The sequence below is a fragment of the Mandrillus leucophaeus genome, unplaced genomic scaffold (assembly GCF_000951045.1).
Source record: "Mandrillus leucophaeus isolate KB7577 unplaced genomic scaffold, Mleu.le_1.0 Scaffold110, whole genome shotgun sequence".
NCBI classification, from domain to species: domain Eukaryota; kingdom Metazoa; phylum Chordata; class Mammalia; order Primates; family Cercopithecidae; genus Mandrillus; species Mandrillus leucophaeus.
The window spans coordinates 5762909-5770758 of record NW_012099210.1 but is presented as its reverse complement, the minus strand read 5'-3'; the positions used below and the strand labels follow the sequence as shown (position 1 = coordinate 5770758).

Sequence of the window (7850 nt, the reverse complement as noted above, 5' to 3'; positions counted from 1 at the left end):
GGAAGGAAGGAAGGAAGGAAGGAAGGAAGGAAATTTATAAATTAGAAGACAAACTAACTCCATCTTTGAGCCCCCATGCTTTCATCTTATCCTTTCTAGAAAGGCCTTTAATAAGTTGTAGATGTCACTACAGGGAAATGCTTTATCTTTTCAGAGCATCAACCAATATTTGTGTTGATCTGAAATTAGTTTTTTTTAGTATGCTCATAAAAATTCAATAAAGAAAGCTATCACTAATTTTGTCAGGGATTTTAAACTGAAGTGTCTACTCAGGCCAGAAAGTTGATTCAAATGAGTAAAATTGCCCAAGTGTGGACTGTTACAAAATGGACAAATAAGACTTACCCATCTGAGGGTTGCAGCACCACTCAGCTTATCATTTTCGGAATAGCATAGGCCTAGATCAGACAAATTTTCCAAGATAACTAGAATTCTGGAATTTTATTTAAAAAATCTCATGATATATAAATGCTAACATCAACTAAACATTTTTTTAAAACACGCAAGTCAAAATAAATATATCTGCCGTCTGTATTAGGACAGTTTGGACCTCAATTAAATAATAATGCACTGTAATCTGGATAAAACATTATATTTTATTCTTAAATGCCATTGTAGATTATGACTGCTCTTACCTCTTTTTCTTACAGAAGATTATTTTAATATTATTTATCTCATATCCCTTTGTATTTTATGTATATTTTTATCATTCAACTCAAAGTTAACCATGAGTGAACTAGGGTTAAGGAGAAGGATAATGGTAGGGAATGTTTCTACGTCCAGAAACAAGGGTGGTTAAATGCCTTCTGCACATATTATTTTCTATTGCCTAAGTTTAGATTTTCCATCGTGACCCTAAAGTAAACCCACAAGGAAAGTGCAAACTCACACTGGCTCTCGTTAACTGAGCAGAATTAAAAATCAGTGTTCTGTTCCTATGGACTAGAAGACAATTTAAAACACCCAGGACATCAGCTGGGAAACTTCTGAATTCTCAGCTTTATTCTCATTCAAGACCTATGTAGGGAAATTCTAATCAATGTATTCACTAAACGAGAAACCCAGATATTAATCAAGCTTCTTGCAAAGCCCTTTCTACTGTCTGACAGAAGGTGGTAAAAAGGAGGGTGTTTCAATAAATGCTCAGAATTTTGATTACAAAGAATAAGGATATTTTCCTGATTCTCTCAATAAAGGGTAAGTGAAGCATCACAGTGAAAGAATTTATAATTAAGTTGCTTGGGTTGTATTGCAATGTCTCCTTAACACATATGCCCAAACTGATTCACCGAAGGAAAAGCTTTGAATGATTCCTTTTGGTGGAAGGAATCATTGCTGTTATCAAGAGTTAAGACACATGAGAACTGAAATTATCCACCAGCCAAGAGACAGAATTGATTGTACTTCTGCCAGGTCATCACTCCTTATAATTAAGAGAGAACATACAACATTCTCTGATGAGACCTGGTAAGTGTAAGAATCTAATGAAGAATTGTTGATTTATAAAAACCAAAAAGTACAGACTAATATCCCTCATGAAGTTGCAAAAATTCTTGACAAATTTTTAACAAATTCAACTCAATAATCCATAAAAAGATTAATACATTATGAATACAGTTTAATGCATTATAAATACAGTTTGTATCAGGAATGCAAAGTTGAATGAATCAATGTCATTCATTATATTAACAAAAAAGGGATTAAGTAAATAATATCTCAGTAGACACAGAAAAGCATTGGATAAAGTTCAACACCACTCCGTTAAGAATTCTCAGCATGCCAAGAAAAGAAGAGACCTTATTTAATTTGATAAAAGGCATCTATTACAATTTAATATTTATAACTAACGTTATAATTTAATACTATTGGGAAAAGCCTAAATGTTCATCCCCGGGGCACTGGTTGAATAAATTATGGTATATCCAAACAAGCAACTACTCTAATAGACATAAAAAGTAAAGAGGACAAATAATATGATATAGAGTAGTTTGCAAGATGTACTGAAAAGTGGAAAAGCAAGGTGTTACACCCCCTTCAGGAGTGGAGCTTAACCCTCCACCCCCTTTTTAGCATGAACCAGACGTAGTGACTCACTCATTCCCAAGGAATAGAATATGGAAAAAGAAAAACAGTAATTTGTTAGTGGGAAACTCTAGTAAGTACTACCTTAACCAACTGAGCAGAGCTAACATCACTAGTCATAAGTCAAGTTGATAGCATGTCCCCCATGTGGCCTGATGAGAAAGGTACTTTATCTCTGTTATATTCTTCCCCAAAACCCATAATCCCAACCTTTTCATGAGGCAAACATCACCCAACTTGGTGGGTATTCTACAAAATACCCAACCAATACATCTCATGGCAAGGTCATGAATAAATTATGAACTGACAAACTTTAACAAACCAGGGAAGACTAAAGAGACATGTGACAAAATCCATTCCATCCATGTGAGATCCTTCATGGGATTCTGGAATAGAAAAAGAATATTAGTGGAAAAACTTGTAAAATCCAGTGAATAGTCTTTTGTAAATACTGATTTTTTTCTTTTGGGTTTGACAAATATTAGATAGGAAAACATAATTTTAACTTCAGGAGAAACCATGTGAGGGGCATATGAGAACTCTAATATCTTTGCAACTCTTCTGAAAGCCTAATGTTATTTTAAAAGAAAATTTATTTTAAGAAAAATATGGAAAAGAGTGTATGTAACGTCAAATCTGTTGTGAGAAATAAAAAATAAGAAAATAAATATGTGTTTCCTATTTTTACAAAAGAAAACACAGGAAAGATAAACTAGAAACTGATGGCAGAAGTTTCTTATAAGAAATAAGTAGGAACGGAGTAGATGGGGTATGTGTGAGAACAAGACTTCCCTGATTATATCACATTCTATAGTTTTGATTTGTTAAATCTTTAATATTTTTATTGATAATATCTGTAGAGGATGGCATCCAACTGACGCAAGGCAACAAGACTGTGATGAAACGAAGAAGGGGGAAGTGACATGACATTTCCCTGAATCCCCACAGAAAACAAAGACCACCATAGTTATGACCAATTTACATGTGTATAGATTATTGTCCCCTGAGACAAAGCTTCACATACTAAAAAGGCACATTGGAAATAAGCTTGAGTCATTGTAGTGCTCTCAAAAAGAAGATGCTAGACACAGACTTTATGATAGGTAGTGTTAACGTCTAGGTTAAACAGAAGCTTTCCCCTGGCAGTGGAACATCCTTTCCTTTTCTCATTCATTTTCTTTGGAGGACTCCTTTTTCTGAATCAATTACACTTATTATTTCTATTAAGCAATCTGAAAGGACTGGTGTAGCCTGCAGTGTAATAAACCTTTTCATTGAAAACTTTTAAAACTTTTCCTTCTTCCTTCAAAATGCTTAAATGCTTGCTAATGTCAATAGTTGTTTGGGTTTTTTTTTGTTTTGCTTTTTGTTTTTTTTTTTTTTTTTTTTGAGACAGAGTGTCCCTCTGTGGCCCAGGCTGGAGTACAGTGGCTCCATCTCTGCTCACTGCAACCTCTGCCTCCCGGGTGCAAGCAATTCTCCTGCCTCAGCCTCCTGAGTAGCTAGGATTACAGGCATGAGCCACCACATCCGGCTAATTTTTTCTGTATTTTTAGTGGAGATGGGGTTTCAGGATGTTGGTCAGGCTGGTCTTGAACTCCTGACCTCGTGATTCACCCACCTCAGCCTCCCAAAGTGAAGTTGTTCTTGATTCTTTGGGGCCCTACAGTATCCATTGAATGAAACATAGTCATACTGGCTGTGTCTTCAATAAAATCATCTGACTCTGAAGGCCTGGGCAGATGGAATTGCTGTTCAGAGGAGATATACAGGGAAATGGTCTTGGTAGACTCACTAAAAGGACATAAACCAACCTCTGTGTAGCTTGTGACTGGAGCTGTCACCATTATTTTCATCTCTTTCTCCTTTTGCCTTGAATGTGGCTGTTCAGTTTTGTAAAGCCTATCTGGATGGTTGAACCCCTGTTCATAGACTCAACAGAAGTGCTGACTCACTTAACTGTCCATACTGTCAGATCCCATGACTTCAGAGCTGGGGGTTTGCCTCTTCTGGGGCCTTCCAGCCCACTGTCTATAGCTTGAACCACCGTGAAGGGTTGACATCTGGGCCCACCTGCCACCAGGCCAATCAAGATGTGCCACCAGTTTTGATTTTTGATGCATGTAAATGTTCTACATGTTCAAAATATGAAATTATGCCAAAAATAAAAACATAGAATACAAACAGAAACAAATGAGCCTGAAAGTGTTCTTGCTGGATATTTTTGTATTAAACCCTAAATAAACAGAAGAATCTAGTATATGGGACATCCTTCAGGACAACTGACCTGGCCTATTTAAAGGATTCAAAGTCACAAAGGACAGAGTCAGTCTGCTGAGGGAAAGAGGAGCATTCTAAGGATACTACAGAGACATAACAATTACAGTGTGTGAACCTTTATTGGATCCTATATGAAAATGGGAAAAATCATCTTTATAAAACATTTTGGAGAAATGAGGAAATTTGGTATTTAGCATGGACTACATACTGTGTAGCATTACATAAGCAGTATTGATTTCTCAGATAGGATGATGGCTCCGTGTCTGTTGGAAGATGTTCTTGGTTTTGCCAGATGCATACTGAAGTCTTTAGAGGTGAGGTGTCACCATGGTTGAAATATACTTTCAGATGATTTGACAAAAAAGAAATATGTGTCTATCCATAAAGAGAGATAGAGGAAACTTGGAAATTTTTAACAGTAAATCTAGTTGTGGGATACACTGGTGTTAATTGTACTCCTCTTTTTACTTTTCTATAGGTTTGAAAATTTTTCAAATAAGAAGAGATTTTAAAGTCAATTCTAATCTTCCTTCTGATGAACACTCTCTGTCAGGTTAGGCACTTTGTAGGATTCATTTTTCTCAGGTATTTTACTCATTTTTTCTATAGTTACTGGTCTACTTATGTATTATGTTTCTCTGATCAATTTTGCTGATTTTTATTCTTAGGAGATCATCCATGTCATCCATATTTTCAAATTATTTAGCACTCTACATATTAAAGAGTACATATATAGAGTGTTGTTTAAGTTATGGACTTCCCACCCAAATATGTTTCCACTTTCTTTCATATTTAATTCATTTGATTTTTAATTTCTCATATGGAAGCATATAGGATAACTATAGAAACCGCCACAAGCAATATAGGCCAATACATTCAGCCCTTAGAGCCAGTTAACTTGCTAAATGCTCACTAGATTTGAAGGCACCAGTAGCAGCTAGTTAGGGAAAAGTACTGGTCATAGATAAATATGGGATTGATACTAGGGAAAGTGTGGTCCTTTATCATTAATCATTAAATATGCTCATGTATATGTATGATTTTAACCTCTTTTGCTCCTACATGCCTTCCTCGGTCTTGCTTTTGAAAGGACAGAGTACAGTCACAGCCACACAAGTTGATACCAGGCCAGTGATACCTCTGGGATGCCTGGCAGATGCAAATGGCAGACTCACAGTGGGGCAAGATTTCCTCAAATGCAAGATATTTTCCTATGTACAGGATGGCATTTCGGAAGATTATTTTCTAATTGTGTTTCTTCACTCTAAGTGCCTTCTCCATAATGTCAATACTGAAGGCTCGCTATCTGAGTTACAAAGAGTTACAAAGAAATTAAATAAAATATTTCATACTTCCTAGTCTTGAAATATTAAAATCTAAAATCTGGAAATAACGTAAGAACAGAAATCCAAATACTGCATGTTCTCACTTGCAACTGGGAGCTAAATTATGAGAACTTATGAACACAAAGGGGGAATGACAGACACTGGGGTCTACTTGAGGGTGGAGTGTGGGAGGGGGGAGAAAAGATAACTATTGGGTACTGGGCTTAATTCCTGGGTTATGAAATATGTACAACCAATCCCCATGACATGAGCTCACCTCTGTAACAAACCTTCACATGTACCCCTAAACTTAAAATAAAAGTTAATAAATAAATAAATAAATAAATAAATAAATAAATAAATAAATAAAACAAACCTGGGAAAATACTAACTAATATATACTTTGAGGACAGCTTATGCCTCTGGAAAATGATATAAAACATTTCATCCCAAAAATATTCACTTAGAAGTTTAATAATCTAAATATGATTCCCAAAAATCATATCAATATTTTTCAAGAGTTTGGAAAGTTCAATTGTAGTCTCAGCTACTTGGGAGGCTGAGGCGGGAGAATGGCGTGAACCCGGGAGGCGGAGCTTGCAGTGAGCCGAGATCACGCCACTGCACTCCAGCCTGGGAGACACAGCGAGACTCCGTCTCAAAAAAAAAAAAAAAAAAAAGGAAAGTTGAATTGTTATAAGAAGCAGATGTTTCTTCTATGTTTTCTCTCTTTTTTAATTTTAGTAGAAGAGGATGATAATTTAATGAGGTCTAAAAGTAAAATTGAGAAACTAAAATATCATCCTGGGGTATGTGGGAAAGTGCGTGGGCTTTCTGAGTTCAAATCCTAGCTCTGCACATGGTACTGGGATAGTCATGTTTCCCCACCTGTAGGTTAGGGTGAGCAAATACCTATCAAAATAAAGAGAAATAATAATAATAAAAAAAAGTTGAAAGCTGGAAACAATGTTGAATAAACACAAAACAAATTAGTGCTAGATAAAATATAACAAACTTATTTAAAATTTACCTCTTAGGAAAAAAAAAAGGGAAAATACCAGAAGATAGGAATAAAAGGGAAAATGAAGCCATAGCAACAATGCTAAGTCTGATTCCGCAATAGCTCTTGAGTAGTAAAATGGGACTATCAAAGTCAGTTAAGACTAAGAGTTCAGACTATATTGCCCAGGCATGCAAATATTTTGAAGCCTTAAGACTTAAAAATTGCATAAAATTAGAAGTGGCACGCCTTAATTACTGAGATGCCTCGAAGGACTGGATTACTAGTAAAAGAAGATCCTGGGGGACAGGGCTGGGGGGAGAATATGTTGTCCTACTAACGAAAAATGAAGAAGTTTGTTTCTGTCTCAGCTGTAAATGAAAAAAGAAGAGAAAGAAAAAAGTCTTCCCCGAGAAATTGAAAACACAGACTGTGCCTCTCCTAGGTTTAGGATCTAACTATATACTCTTAGCATAGTATGGTAAAATTCAAGTTGACTAGTTAAAATAAAAAGTTAGTAAGACAAAATCTAGGAACATAAATTGATACAAAGTACTGACTAATGCTAGTTAGCCTTTAGCAGAGCAGATACAGGATCATAAAGGTGAATGATTGTATTAATCAAATAAGGAACATGCAAAAAGACATGGAAGAGTAGGTATGAGGGTGTTTAAAAGAAGACAAATCAGGGCTTAAGTTGAAGAAAATGGGAAGTGAAACTATTTGATGCTGATAAATAGGTAGTGGTAAGACACAAAAGCACTGGAAGTCACAATGATGTCAAAACAGGTGTAGTGAGAGAGTGATCTGAAAGGTTAGGTCTTCATATTAAGAAATTAACATGCTACATTTAGTATGTTAAAATTTAAGATCACTTTGATGGAGTAAGCTCAGTAAGAATTTCTAAACAGGAGAGAATTCTTGAACAGAAAAATTAATAAAAGTTATTACTGTTAAAGAAGTTAATGTTAGAGTCAGGGTGCCAACCACCCTCTCCCAGAATTCTGGCTGATAGAAAGTACACAGACTAATAGGGACTAAATATCAGCTTATTAATAATAGTGTAGGCCGGGTGCAGTGGCTCACACCTGTAATCCCAGCACTTTGGGAGGCCGAGACGGGTGGATCACGAGGTCAGGAGATCGAGACCATCCTGGCTAACA

At 35.9% G+C, this 7850-nt stretch overlaps 1 pseudogene; it reads right to left on the bottom strand.

Annotated features, from left to right (window-relative positions):
• Positions 1–3248: 3248 nt before the first annotated feature.
• Positions 3249–7850, bottom strand: part of LOC105548160 — a 40973-nt pseudogene continuing 36371 nt past the window's right edge.